This window comes from Balaenoptera borealis (assembly GCF_965194805.1).
Source record: "Balaenoptera borealis genome assembly, chromosome: 8".
Classification (NCBI taxonomy): Eukaryota; Metazoa; Chordata; class Mammalia; order Artiodactyla; family Balaenopteridae; genus Balaenoptera; species Balaenoptera borealis.
Genome location: NC_138865.1, coordinates 107,651,868 through 107,669,002, shown reverse-complemented (window position 1 = coordinate 107,669,002; position 17,135 = coordinate 107,651,868). Strand labels below are relative to the sequence as shown.

The following is a 17,135-nucleotide window of genomic DNA, read 5'->3' as shown; positions in this document are numbered from 1 at the left end:
CGACTCAGCCAAGAACTAACTAGCACCTTGGCAACTCATTTTACCTGGCTGAGCCTCAGATGTCCCATTTCAAAAAGGGAATTAATGACTCCTGCCTCACAAGGTCGTTGTGAATATTGAATTGAAAGGAAAGATTACATGTAAAGTACTTAGCACAGTGCCTGGCACACAGCAGGCATCCAGTGTCTGGTTGCTTTTATGGTTATGTGGTCCTTGCATCGTCCAGGCTAACATCATTTCAGACTGAATGTTAATGTCAATGTTAATCATCGTCTGGGATCCATCAAGAGACATACACTCACCGTGTGCTGAGGGGGCACCCAGGCTGTGCAGTGAACACAGGGAAGAGATAAGAAACAGTATGATACAAGGAAATACATTAGCATCTGTGGTTTCATTTTCCCTCAGTCTCACTTACCCTCGGTCCCAAAATATTAAATGGAAAATTTCAAAAATAAACAACTCACAAATTTTAAATTGTGCACCATTCTGAGTCATGTGATGAAATTTTGCGTAGTCCTGCTCATCCTGGGATGTGAATCATCCCATTATGCGACATTTCCAAGCTGTATACGTTACCTGCCTGTGAGTTTAGGAATAAACATAGTATATGCAGGGTTCTGTACTATCGCGGTTTCAGGTACCCACTGGGGATCTTGAAACGTATCCCCATGGATAAGGGGATGCTACTGTAAAGCTGGAAAGCTCATTAAGGGAGAGATCATGGAGGTTAAAGAAGTCCAGAGGTTGGATTTTATTCTGCAAGTAAACGTTACTGAAGATATTACTTTAACAGAGGAGTCACATGGAGCTGAGATTCTGCCAGATTTATCTTCTAGAAAATTAAAAGGGATGAAAACAGAGAAGGCCTGAAGACAAACCTTACCTAATAGAACGTGTATCAGGTCTCCAGAAGTCAGACGATGGTAATGTTATACTTGTCTTTATTAATACTATAAACAATAACAACGACCACAATCTCTATTATTTTATTGTGCATCTGCTAGGTACCAAATGTTTTAAAAGCATCTCATTTAATCTTTACTCAGAGCACAATGAGAATGGTTGTCATTTATCAGGTTCTTACTAAGTGCTAGGCACTGTTCCAAGCCTTTTATACATATTAATGCATTGAACCACCATAAGAGCCCTGGGAGATAGGTACTGTTGTTGTCTTCAGTTTATAAATGAGTAAACTGCAGCAAAGAGAGATTAAATAACTTGTCTAAGGCCACACTGCTATCAAGTGACAGAGCTGGGATTCGAACCCTGGCAGCCTGACTCTTTGACGCATTCTCATACCCATTATATTTTATCAGCATTCCGGGTATTATTATGCCCATATTCACACAAGCTAACTGTTAACTGAGACAGCAGTCAAATCACTTGCTCCAAGTCACAGAGAAAGAGGGAGAGACCCTGATTTGCATGATGATAAGGCTTATGGGCTTCATCACTATCCAGTCTGTTAAGGGCAATAGCTTCCAATCCTGACTGAAAACAAATGAAACATCAGTCAAATATTTTAAGGAAGAAAAGCATAGCAATAGCAATAGCAAACATTTATTGAACACTTATGTGCCAGGGAATTTGTATGTGTTATCATGTTCCATGTGCTAATTAACCCTTATAGAAACCCTATCAGGAAGGACTGTTTTTATCCCTGTTTAACAGATGAGGAAACTGAGTCTCAGAGAAGTCACAAACTAGTAAGTGAGAAATCCAACTTTAGGTGTGAGGCAGCCCAACCCAAAAGCATGCTCTCACCTTTCCACTCAACTGCCTCTCAGCCATAAAGAAGCTGCTTCCGGGAGCTGAAACCTTCCCCCCTCTTCTCCACCCCCATCCCCAGTTAATTCTGCACTCAGTGGTGTCCTGGGGCAGTTTTAAAAGCATTCCAAGTCTTAACCACTGCAAGGAATTCTTAGCTAACCTTTCCAGGGTGAGCTGCAGCAGCAAATTCTTTCCCAGGTTAGTAGAAAGCCTCAGGCTTTAGAAGAGCAGGTGCTTGGCTAACCCAAGTGTCACCTGCATCTGATATATCTCATTAGCCTCAGGGAGAAACACAGCCTGGTCTGCTTCTTCTCCCAGATGCAGCCCTGGTGTAGCAAAAGGAAGAGCCAAGGGCCTGTTTCTGAAGGAGCCAGAGTCAGCTCCTCTTCCGAGAGCACAGCAATGGCAGGGCTCCCCCTCCTACACCCCCTCGTGAGTGGATGGGGCTCTATTATGGTCTGGGGAGGTCTTCAGCCCAAAAATGTGGCCATGGCCAGCCCCCAACTTCCATGGCATCCGGTGAAGGAGTTCAGAGGCTTCCTTTCCATAAATGTCTCTGCTTCCAGTCTTGTCTTGGGGTCCAAAATCCTCCCCCATAGAGTCAAGTCTTGGGGTAAATCCCCTTGTATCAATCAGCGTTCAAGCAGAGGAGGAAAAGCAGAAGCATATCAGAAGCAGAGCCAATGGGACACGCACACATATGTAATATGCATACACATATGTGTGTGTATTTATAGAGCAGGCTAGAAGCCTGGGAGTTCTAGGGCAGGAGCTACAGTCCATTGGTGGGGTTTCTTCTTCCTCAGGAAAACCTCAGTCTTGCTCTCAAAGGCTTTCAACTGATTGGACGAGGTGCATCCAAATTATAGAGGATAATCTCCCTTGAAATCAACTAATTATTGCTGTTAATTACATCTACAAAATACCTCCCTAGAAACACCTACATTAGTGTGTTATTGCATAACTAAGTACTAGCCTAGTACCCGGTTATGTGCATAACTTGGTCTAGCCAAGTTGGCACACAAACCTAACCATCGCACTCCTCGTGGGTCAATGGAAAGTTCACCAGGATAGTGGTTATAGCTCTAACTTTCTGTTATCTTGGGCAAGTCCTTTTTCTTCTCTGAAACTCCGGGCTCACTTCTGCAAAATGGATATTGTGAAGAAAGTGAAAAACGAGGAAGGCATAGTAGTTTGTATCTGTTAATCCCATACTCCTAATTTATTCCTCTCCCTCCCCCTTTCCCCTTTGGTAACCATAGATTTGTCTTCTACATCTGTGAGTCTGTTTCTCTTTTGTATATAGATTCATTTGTATTGCTTTTTTAGATCCCACATATAAGTGATATCATATAATATTTGTCAAACTACTATACATAAAATAGATAAGCAAAAAGGATTTACTGTATAGCACAGGAAATTAGATTGAATATCTTCCAATAATCTATAATGAAAAATAAAAATATATATATTTATAACTGAATCACTTTGCTATACACCTGAAATTAATACAATATTGTAAATCAACTATGCTTCAACTAAAAAAAAAAATGAGGAAGGCATGAGAGTTGTCTTTAGATATTTTAAAGTATGTGTCATGGAAGGAACACCTAGTTTTGTCCTATGGAGTTACAGAGGGCAGAGCCAGGGCCGTTGCCTGGAAGGAGAAATGCAAATTTCAGCTTGATAAAGGAAGTTTGTCTCACAGTGAGGTTCCACCCTAAGAGGGACTGCCTTGTAAGATAATAACCTCCTTGCCTTAGCAGCAGTTCAGTCATTGAAGGAGCATTTATTTTGGGGAGAACAATATAGGAGACATTACATTTGGTGCTGGGTATACTCAGAAATGCCTTTTAGTGTGATCATTCTTCACTGCTGGTAAGACTTGCATTCTCTCCTTTTCTCTTCCTGGACCCTCTCCTGCTTCCAAAGTTTGTCAACTGACTGTGCTAGGCAACATAAAATGTAAACAAATCCTGGAAGAAATATTACTCATTATCACCCATCAGATACATTCTCCTGGTTTATTCATGAGATTGACTGTCTATCACAAGGGTAATCTCTTAAACCAATTTAGATACTCTCACCCAGCAAGGCAGTGAGAGATAAAGCACAGTAAAATTTTTTGATTTGGTGGATGCAACTGGATTTAGTAAAGCATACATGGATGACTGTTGTACCCAAAACGTTGCTTTGCACAAAGATCCAACATGAAATAGGCCTGGCCACTGGCCTCGGGCAGTATGGTTACAGAGGGAAAGACACAGCAGCCTATAAAAGATGTATTGTGAGAACACCAGTTGCATGGGACCATGGCATAGGGGCAGATTAATTATGATGAGGACAAGGAACTACATTTCTGTGGATGAGCAAGTTTAACCAAAGTTGAAGACAAAGAAGACGTGGGCAGATGGGTGTTCTGGAGAAACGCATGGTGGATGAGCAGCACGGGTCAGTAGAGTGAGGGTAGAAGGAATGTACTGAATCTGGAGACAGTTGAAGAGAAGGATATTGCAAGGGCTGTGGGAATAACGATGATATGGTTCTTATGGAATTGGAAGAGAAGATGGGGTCTAAAAACGAGGAGGTTGAAAGAAAAAGTGACAGTTTCCAGTTGCAATAAATTACCAAGGGACAGGCTTTTATTAGCTTTTTCCTTGCTACCTGTAAAAGCCTTTTATCTGCAGGTGTAGTGGGGAGTTGCCACGTGGTCAGAAGACTGCTATCATGGTGGAGAATGTGCTAAGCTCACTGCCTGGCCGTGGTTACCTCTCAGAGCTTTGGTTTCCCAACCTGCAAGATATGTATAATCTCCCCTGCTCTGCTTGTCAGCTGTAAACCTCTGTGCAAACACTAATGTACTCAGGGACAGATCCTGTTGGTCCTGGGGGAATTTACAGCAGCTTGAGACCAAGCCCAAATTAGCTAAATTTTGCCATCCAAACGGAGGTGGCAGAGTTGCTGTGGAGCCTGGTGACAAAGACGTTCACCTTGTGGCCATCAAAGCCATGTGCCGGGTGTCTCTGGAGTATGTTAGCTGCTCGGATTGTTCAGTGTGAAATTTAATTTGGGCTCCTGGGTGAGCAGGGAGGAGGGCGTGAAAGATATGACACTGGTTAATTTCATGTTTTACAGACCCAACAACCCTAAAAGTACATTTCTCAGCAAAAATTGAGAACCTGCAGGCCACTGCATGCAATGATATGCAGTCCGGGGGAAAATAGAGACAGTGAGAGAAAAAAAAAAAAAAATCAAGAATATATCATTTCCTGAAATCAAATAAACTTACAAGCTTCCATCTCAGTGGGTTAGATTGACAGGCAGAGAGAGAAAGGCGAAAAGAGGGTTTCTTTTAACTCTTGCCAATACATTCTCACGTAACTGCAAACACTCCTCAGGATGGCATTCCAAGTCCCTAGCCTCTGTCCTCATCCATCTTTCCGTAGGCAGATCAGATCATATTTTGCTCTTTCTCAAAATCTTTCTTGTTGCCTTGTAGAGTACAGCAGAAGACTCAAACTCCCAATTGTAGCACAACTGTTGCTCCCCTTAAGTCCTGCATCATGTCCCCTCCTGCTCTCATCCCCACCCAGTGCTGGCTCCACCAGCAACATTGATTGGTGGATTCCCAAATCTGCTGGCTCTCCCCCCGCCCCATCTCTCTGCCTTTATATGTGCAGGTTCCTTCCCCCTGGAATTTCTTCTACTTTGGCTCTTCCTAGGTTTCAGGGAAACAGTCTGTACAGACAGCAGCTAAGAGCCAAGACTCTGGCATCAAGTAAGCCTGATACTGGCTACTTGATATACTGGATACTGGCTTCCATCACATCCTACAGTTACTGGTTGTTATGGGGATTCAGTTGGTTAATGTATATAACAGAGCACAATGCCTGGCACGAGGAAATTAGTTGGTAAATGGCCTGTTTTTATTATGAAGGTAGCTCCAATATTACTTCCTCTATGAAACCTTTGACTCCCACATGCAGACGTAGGTGCTGGTTCCATCACTCGTGAATGATCCAATTGCATCTTGAATGTGCATCAATTACTACATTGTGTTGAATATTGTACTTAAGAATCATTTTCGTGCCCCCCGCCCCCATTACACTGTGTGTGTGAGTTCATGGATCAAGTTTGGCCATCTTTATAAGCCCAGGGCTTAGCCAGATGCCCAACACAAAGTAGAGACTTGATTTGGGTTGGCCGAATTAATGAAAGAGAGAATGAATGAATGATTACATGCATGGATCACCCCACAAGGGCTAGATCAAGTGCCAGCTCTCCTGGGAAGTCTTCTCTGTCCCTATCAGGAGAATGAAAGGTCCCCTCCTGTGACATAGCCCTCTGCCAGAATCCTCACCCGGCCACCATCACATTGTGAGTGACACACAGGAGACTCCATGTCTTATTCACTCTTGTCAAGCCGTTAGCCCAGGACCTGGAACATAGTAAGAACTCAGGAGATGCTCTATTTCATCATCATTCTCTTCCTCCTCTTCATTATCACTATGCCCAGGGCAGCCAACATTTGGGATTTCATCAGAGTCAGGATAGGGGCAGGGTGTGCTAGATGCAGAGGGGCTGGGTTTAATGCCCAAACTACACATACAAATGCAGACAGTGGCAGGAGCCTCTGGAAGACTGTTCATAATAGCTACAGAAAATCAATATCCAGGAGAAGCTGTGAAAACATAAGAAAACACAAAGTCCTTTACCTAGATGGATACTTGTAGGCAAGAGGGTCTGTGTCAGCTTGTGAGAACAACATCATGGGCCATTTTGATTCTGTTAGGAAGCTATAAATTCAGAGTGTTTGAACAAAGAAAAGCTTTGAAACCATTCCAGATAAAGCAGGAGATCAAAATAATTATTGGATTAGTGCACGTATATTTGGAACTATTTGTAGAGTACGTTTGTATGTGAGGGAAAAAAATCACAATTAATTTAGTGTGTGTTTATTATGTGTCAGTTAGTGCTCTCAACCCTTTACATGTATTAACTCATTTAAAACATGCAACAACCCTGTAAAGTAGGTATTGTTATTCTCATTGTAAAAGGGAGACTCAGGTACAGTGAGTAACTTGCCCAAGGTCTCATGGCTATTAAGTGGTGAACTTGGATTTGTACCTGGACAAGTGACTTCAGAACTGATGTTTTCCGTGTATATAGAAAGGGTCTGTGGGTATTAGGAGTAACTGAGAGGCGTGTGCCTGCAGTGTGATTTTTTTTTTTTAACATCTTTATTGGAGTATAATTGCTTTACAATGTCGTGTTAGTTTCTGCTGTATAATGAAGTGAATCAGCTGTATGTATACATATATCCCCATATCCCCTCCCTCTTGCATCTCCCTTCCACCCTCCCTATCCCACCCCTCTAGGTGGTCACAAAGCACCGAGCTGATCTCCCCGTGCGATGCAGCTGCTTCCCACTAGCTTTCTATTTTACATTTGGTAGTGTATGCAGTGTGATTTTTAAAAAACATATTCACCGGGTGTTTATTGAGCACGTACTATTGGTCAGGTCCTGTGCTAGGTTCATAGGGTGATCCCAGAATGAATAGATGGCACAGTCCTTCTTTCAAGGAGCTTACAAGCTGGTGGGGGAGAAGGTGGACCTAAAATAGATATTAAGGAATTCAGTTCAGTTTCATAAACTCCTTTTACCATTGATTCTGTGTTAGATACTGTGTCCGGCCTGGAGAAATAAAAAGGAGGAGGACCTGATCCAGGCTTTCAAGATGTTCGGAGAGTGTCAGACGATGGGAAGTTTTATAATTAACACACCAAATGTCACATGCTTGTTCAACACCACCTTCCTCTCAGTATAAACCCTAAGTCCACTGTGTTGAGCCCCTTGCATATTATCCTGGCCTCTGGCTACTTTGTTTTATCCTTTAGAAGGAATGCCCTTCCAAGTGTGGATCTTGTCCTCAGTATCTGCTCTACTCCAGTGGTTGGGACCATTCCATGCTCCAGCCCACTGAACCTGCCTTATCCTGATGTGGTTAATCGGGCTGCTGGGAACATACGGGTTATTGTGTCTGCTAGATCCAACTGCCCCTATTAGACAAGAGTGCCTCACTTACAGTTCCCTGCTGTTTGGGGGCAGATACTAATCAGAACAGGAATAGTCACCTGACATGAGAAGACTTTACGTGTTAGCTGGCAGTGAAGCATGAAATAGCTTGTCCTGGAGGGTGAGCTGAATCCATCAGATTTCTCCTCTGAGAAGTCAAACTGGAAGGACAGAAAAAATGGATTAGTTGGAAACAGAGAAACAGGCCAATTCTGTTGGTAGTGGAGCACTTAGTAAGAATTTAGAAGGTTGCGGTGGCTGCATGACTGCATGTTCTGCCATATTGATCTCGGAGCTGAGGTAGTCGTCAGTGCCTGGACTTCCTGTTGTGGGTCCCTGAAGAAAGTCCACGGACTTGAATCAGCTCCAGTGGTTCACTCTCCCTGGAAAGCAGAATTGGTGGAGTGGATCATACCCCTTCCAGTTCTAGTGGGTGGGGACAAATCAAAGGAGACAAATGTCCATAGGCTCTTCCCGCAGAAGCCTCTGTTGACCACTTGTTGATGATTATCCTACACACACACACACACACACACACACACACACACACACACACACACACGTACACACATCATTCCTTCTCCCTCTGCCCAACCCTCCCCCCACGCCATTCTCTCTGTTGAGTGGCAGCTAATGATTTTGACATGTGACTAACCTAGAAGGTTTTATTGGGTGTTCACTCTTCAAAGATAGTGAAGCCACTTCAAGAGAGTCATATAGGAGTAGACTAATAAAGCATCTCTTAAGCAGCTACTGTGGGCCGAGGATACAGAGATAAAACCACTGCCCTGCAGGACTTCCCAGATTTGTGAGAGAAACAGCATTGTAAACCGACATTTACGCCCTAGGGAGCCCTGAGCTTGGTGGAGGAAACACTGGGTATTGGGCAGGCAGTGAGAGTTAACTTAACTTGGCCTGGGGAGAGAGGATAGGTGTGAGTACATGTCGTGGGGCTGGGCAAGGGAGGCTCTGGAGGAGGTGACAAATGAGCTAGGTCTTTAAAGATAAGTAGAGGTTCTCAAAGCCAAGGGTGGGAGGAAAAGGAGCCAGGGAATTCCTAAGTATGGGAACAGCATACGTGAAGATTCAAGATGCAAGAGAAAGAGGCTGTTCTTAGAAGCGCAGACACGAGGCTGCAGACGTGGGCAGAAGAGAGGCTGTAAAGGAACTCTGATGGTCCCTTGAGGAGGTTGCCTTTTCCTGAACACTGTTGGAAGAGGACATTGACTGATTTTAAGCAGGGAATTGGCTGGCGAGTTTGGTGACAGTCTGGGTCCTGGATTGGGGTGGACGCCTGGTAGCAGGAACCCAGCAAATCTCTGCAGAGCTGCTGGAAGTTTATGAAGATGGGGCTGACTTGACCGAAGATGGTGTAGGTGCCCCTCTTCCCAGGGAGTCATAGGTGTGTGAGCGGGAGTCTTGGGGTCTCCAGACATGGGTGACATCCCCACTCTCTCATGGCTGTGGGTGACTTCTGTCATTTCTCAGGGCTTCAGTTTTGTCATTTGAAAGTTGAAGAAGGGGCCTTGGGAGTATCAATTGTGAAAAACCTTGATGTATTTTAAAAGGCCACTCATATGCTGTCTGTCTACGATTTATGGGTTAATTATAAGTAGTTGAAGTTGTGTGTAGTGTATGTGTGTGTATGTACATGCGTGTATGTGTTTGTGTGTGTGTAGATGGAGAAACATTTGTGCAGTTTTGTGGGTGGGCCTGAGAAATAGAGGCGACCCCAGGTGTAGCTCAAAGGTACGTGGAAACGCTCCCCACTGAAAAGCCTGATTCTCGCTCTTGATAAGCCTGAAACCATCTCCTCCCTGGAGAACATCCCAAAGACGAGCTGGGCGGACTCCACACCGCCCCAAGTTCTCGTATTTGAGCAGAAGCCTCAGGTGGAAGCAGGGTATGGAGCGTTCATCCACACTTTCGTTCCTATAATTAGAAGATTCTTTCAGAGACACAGAGTTTCTCTGGACAGGAATGCCACTTAGGGTGCTACTGGCCCACATCCCCTGCCCCTTCCTGCTTGCGAATTCTGGAGACAGGAGCTTGCATCCTCGCCAAGAGCTGGTCTCATCTCTCAAGCTCTCCCCTCCCCGACTCACTCCATGCCCACAAGGCTCTCTTCATTTTCTTGTTTGGTTTCGTTTTGAGTGATGTTCTCCCTCCTTCTTCCGTTGGGACCTTTCTTCCCTTACTGTTCTCTCTCTCTCTGGAACATCTGTTCCTGCTCACTTCACCCAGCTGAGTCACACTCGTGTTTCATGCCCGCCCCACATTCAGCCCATCCTCCCAGCAACCTTTCCTAACCCTTCACCCCGACAGTCTGCCCAGCTTACCCTACGGGTAAGCTCTCCTGGCTCCCTGTCCTTCTCCCTCACAACGTGGAGCTGCTTATAGAATCAATTTTGTAACTTTGTTTGTTTAATATCTGTCTTTCCCCATAGACCAGTGGTTGTCAACATATGGTGATTTTGTTCCCAAGGGACATTTGGCAACATCTGGAGATATTCTTGGTTGTCACAACTGGTAGGTACTATGCCATGGATACTGCTACATTTCCTATAACGCACAGGACAGTCCCCTCCCAACAAAGAATTATCTGGCTCAAAATGTCAAAAGTGCCATGGTTGAGAAACCTGGCCATAGACTGTGGGCTTGATAGGGAGAGAGACCTTGGCTGCTATTTTCATAACCTTACTTCCTGCATTGGGCCACAAGCACATGGACTGGCTTGTAGTGGATGCTCAGTAAATATCTGTGGACTGTTCACACACACACACACACACACACACACACACACACACACACACACCCTTGGATCAGTCTTGTGAACAAACTCATGCTCATACAAGCCTCCCTCCCAACGGCCACTTCCATTCTTCCATATGCAGGACCCCGCACCCTTAGATTGTGATTCTAATGTAAAGCTACACCTTACATGTACATGCCTCATTCTACCTAATATGTAATTCACTGCTTCCTTAACACTTAAGTCCTCTTAGTGGCTTCCACCTCCCCCCGACACTGATCCCACGCCCACACTCACGTAGGTATACCTGTGTGTGTACACCTGCCCAGAGACCTGGCGTGCTCCCCCTCACCTGCACCTTGTCTCCTGAGACACGTCAGCTCTGCAGCAGAGGCTTTCTCTTTTTTATCCCATAAGACAGGTGCAAACCAACAGGCCTGCACAGACACACATATGAACACACACTAGTACTGAGGACGAGAAGACAGGATGGGGGGGAGTGTGACACAGAGGGAGGCCCAGTGCACTTAACAAAACCTCCCGGTGGTCCCATCCAAGCCAGGGGACTGTGAAATGTATGCCCTTAAAACTAGATCTGAAACCAGACTTCAAGCAAAGGTAGCAAATCCAACTCCTATTCAAGCCTCTGTCTCTCTGTCTCTGTCTCTGTCTAACATACACACACACACACATCCCTCTACAAATTTTCTTTTTTAAAAAAGTCAAACTGCAGAAAATAATTTTAATCAGCATCATGCCAGTGCAGGCTGAGAGTGAAATAGGATATTAATGCTTTTATCTCTGCTGGGGACATGGCTGACTTTACCACTGATTCCGTTCGAAGTCGCACCCCAGGTGTGTTCCCATAGCATTTCTGCATTAAGCAGCTGCGAGACCAGATCTAACATCTTTTATTATCTCGGCAAAACTGCACACACTGAGTGGTGGGCCATAATAAAAAGATCCAATACCCCATTAGCACAGCTAAATATTTGACTTCTAAACTCAAGTGGAAAATGAAACTCAGTGCCCGGAGAGGAGCAGGGAAGGGGGTGCGACGTCGGGGACCTGAACTGCAATTCCTTCTTGTTCTGCAGCACTTTACAGTTTGCAAAGCCTCACACATGCATCTTTTCACTGAATTTTCACCGCTGCCCCCTGGTGTGGGCATTATGGTCCCTACTTCCTAGAGGGGGAGCTGAGGCTTGGAGAGGTCAAGTGACTCATCCAGACGCCACGTGGCCCAACTCCGGGCAGTTGTGGTCAGGAAAGTAGGAGCCACAGTAGCTTTTAATCCATGTTGGTTCTCTTTTCTTTTCCATCCTCTGGCTCAAACTTTCAGTGTTCTAGTGAGAATTTTCTAAACAGAAAATATGATTTCTGTTTCACATGAAGGGGAGCCTACCTTCCTGCCTTCCTGCTTTTCTCCCTCCTAACAAAAATTTCTTGAACCCGCACTACGTACTATGTGCCGATCCTGTGCTGGATGCTAGGGATAGAGCATCGCAGATGGGGATTGATGTGGTCCCTGTCATCACGGAGCTTCCCATTCGTCTAGCAGGAGGGACGGGGTGGTGTTTCTAAAAATAGAGGAGCAGAGAAATACAAGGAGCTAGAAGAATTGAGGGGGTGTGAGGGGGATGGGTTAGGGAAGTCTTCCTAAGAAAATGACATCAAAGCTGAAGTTCATGTGGGGATCAGTTATGAGCAGGGGAGGAGATGGAGAGTTTTCTAGAAGAAATATCATGTACAAATGCTGAGAAGTGTAAGAGGGCATGCTGACTTGAGTCTCTGAGAGCAGTTCATTGTGGCAGGGAGGGGAAACTGGTAGTAAATTGGCCCGCAAATTGGGCAATGGCTAGACCTCAAGGGGGTTAAGGGACGGAGTTAAGAGGCTGTTGTGACAGTACAGGTGAGAGTTGCTGGTGGCTGTGGGAAAGGAGAGGACTTTCTCAAGCTTTTGTGTATAAATAAATCCCCAGAGGAAAGCAGATTCTGATTCAGTAGATCTGGGGTGGAGCCTGAAATTCTGCCTTTCTAACAAGCTCTCAGGCGATGCCCAAGGAGTGGACCACAGAACACACCTGAGGAAGAAGGCCTAGACTGTGCTATCTAACCTGGTGGCCACTAGCCACATGTGGCTACAGAGCAACTAAAACGTGGCTGGTTCAAACGGAGATGTAACCACAGTGTAAAGTAGGCACCAATTCTGAAGACTTTGATAGGAAAAAAAAAAAAAAGGAATGTAAAAATGTCCTCTTAGTAATTGTTTTATTGCTTGCATGTTGAAATGGTAAAATTTTTGATATATTGGGTTAAAATGTCATTAGGATGAATGTCACCTGCTTTTACTTTTTGAATGTGACTACAATAATGTAAGTTACAGATGTTGATTACATGTTAACCTATTTGGGATAGATCAGTTTAAATAAAATGATTCCTAAATTTGACTCTACCTGTTTCTTTTCACTTCTCTAAATGTGGGTACTAGGAGATTTTAGATCACATATGTGGCTCACATTCTGTTTCTACTGGACTACACTGCTCTGGGCCATCCCTCTGCCACGGTTAATTTGCTTACTATTCCTTTAATACATGGGGCACCCTCCTACCCTGAGACCTATATCCACTGTTCCTCCTTCTTAGAAGGACCTTCTAGGTATTAATATTTGCCAACTAGTTCATCAGAAAGTGTTGATTCACCTCGAGCAGAGATTCCTAATTTTGGAATCACCAGAGGAAATGCTAACCTAACCCTAACTGATTCTGATTTAAATACTTCACTCCCGGTGATTCTCATGTGTATTAAAGGCTGAATACACTGAGGGAATATTAACACTAGATGGGAATTTAGACTTAATCCCACTCTTATTTTAAAAATGGCTAAACCAAACCTCAGAGATAGATATTAGTTAAGATCACACCATAACCTAAGTTTCTTGATTCTCATCACTAATCCATCTCTCCTCTGTAGCCTAGTGTGAACGTCATTCACACTGGCCCATCCTTGAGTTCCTTTTACAATGGTATTTGTATTTGAATTTCTTTATCACACCTGGAAGGCAACTTCCAGAGTATTGAGGGCCTGGAGAGTTGGAAAAAGACCTCCTTCTAGGACCACCACCTCTGAGAGCTAGCGAGGGGCCAAGGCCATATACCAAGTGGCGAAGTGCCCAAACAGTGCTGAAACAAAATGGTGGCCTTTTTTAGTACATAGACACACTGGCAAAGTCAACACACACATACACGGGATGACTTCATGTGTAACTTAATTTGTGCATTACGTCAGAAGCCCAGGGCCCTTTATAACCATGAGGCTGCTGGTTGAACCGTCCATTGGGCCCCAGGGGTAGGCCCCTCCCGGGACTCCTGACACCACCACACGTCACACCTGGTCTGCCAAAGCCCGGTTGTGGCTACAGTTCATACACAAAGCTGGTCTTTCGTTAACTGAGCAAGGTTTCTCTGCTGCTTGCCTCTTGTGACCTCTGAGGAATTACCCTAATCATAGTCTCCTAAGGAATTCCAGTAGATCTCTACACAGCTTTGGCGCCAGCACAGCAACTCAGGCCTTCTCTTGAAGGATGTACCTTCCACATTCTCTGTGGGTTCATATTTTAAAGTTTGACACAATATATTTAGAAGATTCTTCATTCATTCTAATTTCCCCTAAACACCCCTCTGGGAAGGAGAAAGTGTTTGTAGAAATGTTGTCTAATGAATCCTACTAAGTCAGAAGGTAGTTCAAGGCTGACGTTTGATGGGACAGTTTGCACCTGGATATCATCACTCCAGTTTCATACAATTTCAGACCTGGGAAGGGCTTTAGAAGTCCCTGTGTTTAATCCCCTTATCGTACAGATACTGCCCAAGAGGTGGGGTGCCTTAGTCAAGGCTATAAAGGTAGTTAGTGACGGAGCAGGAAAGAGCTCAATATCTAGACTTTCAGCTGTCTTCACGGCCACCAGTGCAATGGTGTTGACATAAGACCCAGCCAAAGACAAAATCAGTGTTTCTCAACTGACCAGCAAAACCAAAATGAGCAAAGCACTACTCTTGCCCTCGACAGGCTTAAATTCGGTATGAATTTGTAAGTGCAATTCAGTATGAATATTGCAAGTGTAAGTGCAGTATAAGTGGGGCTGTGATTCTCAGTGCTTTTCTTTCTCATCTGGTGGTATGCGCTTTCATCCTTGGAGGATTTTTGTCTTTTATTGATGTATCTCTATAACACCTCTGTCCAATAGAAAGATAATGTGAGCCAGAAATGCTAGCCACATTTATAATTTTCAATTTTCTAGTAGTCACGTTAAAAAAGTAAAAAGAAGCTGGTGAATATAATTTTAATAATATATGTGATTTGAATGAATATATCCAACATGTTATCATTTCAATATGCAATCAATAGAAAACAACCTTAATGAGGTATTTTACATTCTTTTTTTCATACTAAGTTTTTGAAAAAAAAAAACTTGAGAGAAGAGTCAAAAGAAACAGGTAAAATTAATTTTCCTACTATATTTAAGTGTGTATTTTATGTTTACAGCACAGTTCAGTTTGGGGTGGTTCCATTTCTGTGCAAAAAAGCCACGTGTGGCCAGTGGCTACCATATTGCACAGTTCAGCTCTAGGGCTTAGAAAAGTGCCTGGCACATAGTAAGAACTCAAAAAAAAATTTTTGAATGAATGAATGGATTGGAAAGGCCCACCTCACCAATCCCCTAGTATAGGCCAATAGTGTCAGAGAAGGGGAAACAAGGCAAGAGGATACAGTGACTCACTCTGTCGTAGTTCACTCAATTGCCTTCCTCCAGGACTAGAAAGTAAGTGTGGCACCCAGCCAGGGAGCAGGCCTGGCCTACCCTTGACCGTGGTTACCCCATTGCTCAGCACAACCCTGACATATAACAGGTGTCCAGTAAATGTGTGTTGAGGGAAAGGTCACCTCACTAATTGGTAAGAGAGCAGAGGAAAGCAGAGGCTCCTGCCTCCTGCCCAGGGCTCTTTTCATTGTATCCTGCTGTCATGAAAATTGATTTATGTTCGGGACCTGGAAGAGTGTATAACAATTGCATCAAGGACCTGCTGCAGGGTGCAGCGGGGTGCGGATGCCGAGGCACCGATTACCGTTTAAATTTCTTTGTGAATATGTGTCCAGTGGGCACAGTCGGAACTCATTGTGTTGGGACCTGAATTGGCCGGCAGTTGGGATGCTGGATGTCATTTACATAGAAGACAGAAGCCTGCTCCCTGGTTTCTTTCAAACAAACATATGCTTTGGGATGTACCTGGGGCTCCCTGGACTCCACGCCACAGGGTGTCAGCGCTGGGAAAGCATGCCTCAGATACCCGCTGTCCCTTCGTCATTATGTGTCTCCATCTCCCCATCCTTTAGGGCCCAGACAAAGGGGAACCCCTGTGACCGCTTCCCATATCTGTCCTGTGCAGGGAAGATCCCCTCTTCCTCCTCTGGCTGAGACAGAGCAGAGTTCCCATCTCTCCAACTGCTCTTACTGGTTTCCACTGTGTCTCCCAGCGAGACTGCATTATTGTGTCTCAGAATCAAAAACTCATAGCTATAAAATGTCTGAGTTCAAAGGCATCTTGCTCGTCTTCTAAAGCCGTTTCTCAGACTTCAGGTATTTGCATATCCCCTCATGATCTTGTTGTTGCCGTCCTCCCGTTACCAGGGATTTGTTTCCTTTAAAGCTTTCTGCTTTCTAAAGTTAAATAGATTTATTTCCGAAGGAAAACAATAATAGCTTTGAAAATGCAAGCGTGCATATTACAGATATACTCCATATGAAAAATAAATATATAGCTATGTGACTGTAATCAAAGTATATTTAATATTTCCACGTAGCCATACAGTCTCTCTGCATCTCCTAAAACCAACTGTGCCTCCACCGGAGATACATGTCTCACTTTTAGAACATTTTTTTCCCCCTAGGGCAGCACCCTCATCAGACAGAGAAAAGACTGAGGCTCAGGGAGAGGCACGCTCTGTCTGTCACCAGGCAGGTCTTACAGAGATTTGGGGGCAGAGCTGGCTTGGCACCCAGACTCGCTGGTTCTGAGACCAAAACTCTATCAGCATATTCTTCTGCTGTTGAAGCAGCCAGTGGTGAACTCGGTGCCTCCGTCTGATGTTACAAGAAAACAAGTCATAGGTTCGAATCCCAGCTGCACACTTGGGGCTGCGTGAGTTCATGCCAAGAGCTTCATCCTCCCCAGTCTACGCCTTTCAGCAAATGAGGTTGATGCACATCTTGGAGTCATAGAAACGTTTGCATTTGTAATCTGGCTCACGAAAAACTCTGCTTCACACACTAGCCCGGTGCTGTCCAATAGAAATGTAAAGCAAGCTACCTAGGTCCTTTGAATTTTATAGTAGAGACATTTTTTTAAAAAAAGAATAAAAAGAAATAGGTAAACCTAATTTTAATAATATAGTTTATTTAACCTGTTATCTCCAAAATATTCTCATTTCGACTTGTAATCAATTTAAAATTACTAATGAAATAGTTTCCCTTT

At 44.3% G+C, this 17,135-nt stretch overlaps 1 protein-coding gene and 1 long non-coding RNA gene across 5 annotated transcripts in view; both read left to right on the top strand.

Annotated features, from left to right (window-relative positions):
* BRINP1 (BMP/retinoic acid inducible neural specific 1) overlaps nucleotides 1-17,135 on the top strand; it is a 504,031-nt gene that overhangs the window by 282,305 nt on the left and 204,591 nt on the right. The gene's annotated exons all lie outside the window — the stretch shown is intronic.
* The window catches only part of LOC309633452, a 589,090-nt gene continuing 580,342 nt past the window's right edge, over nucleotides 8,388-17,135 (top strand). The window contains exon 1 of the long non-coding RNA XR_014247535.1: nucleotides 8,388-10,609. This is a non-coding gene — a long non-coding RNA (uncharacterized lncRNA). The remainder of the gene's footprint in view (nucleotides 10,610-17,135) is intronic.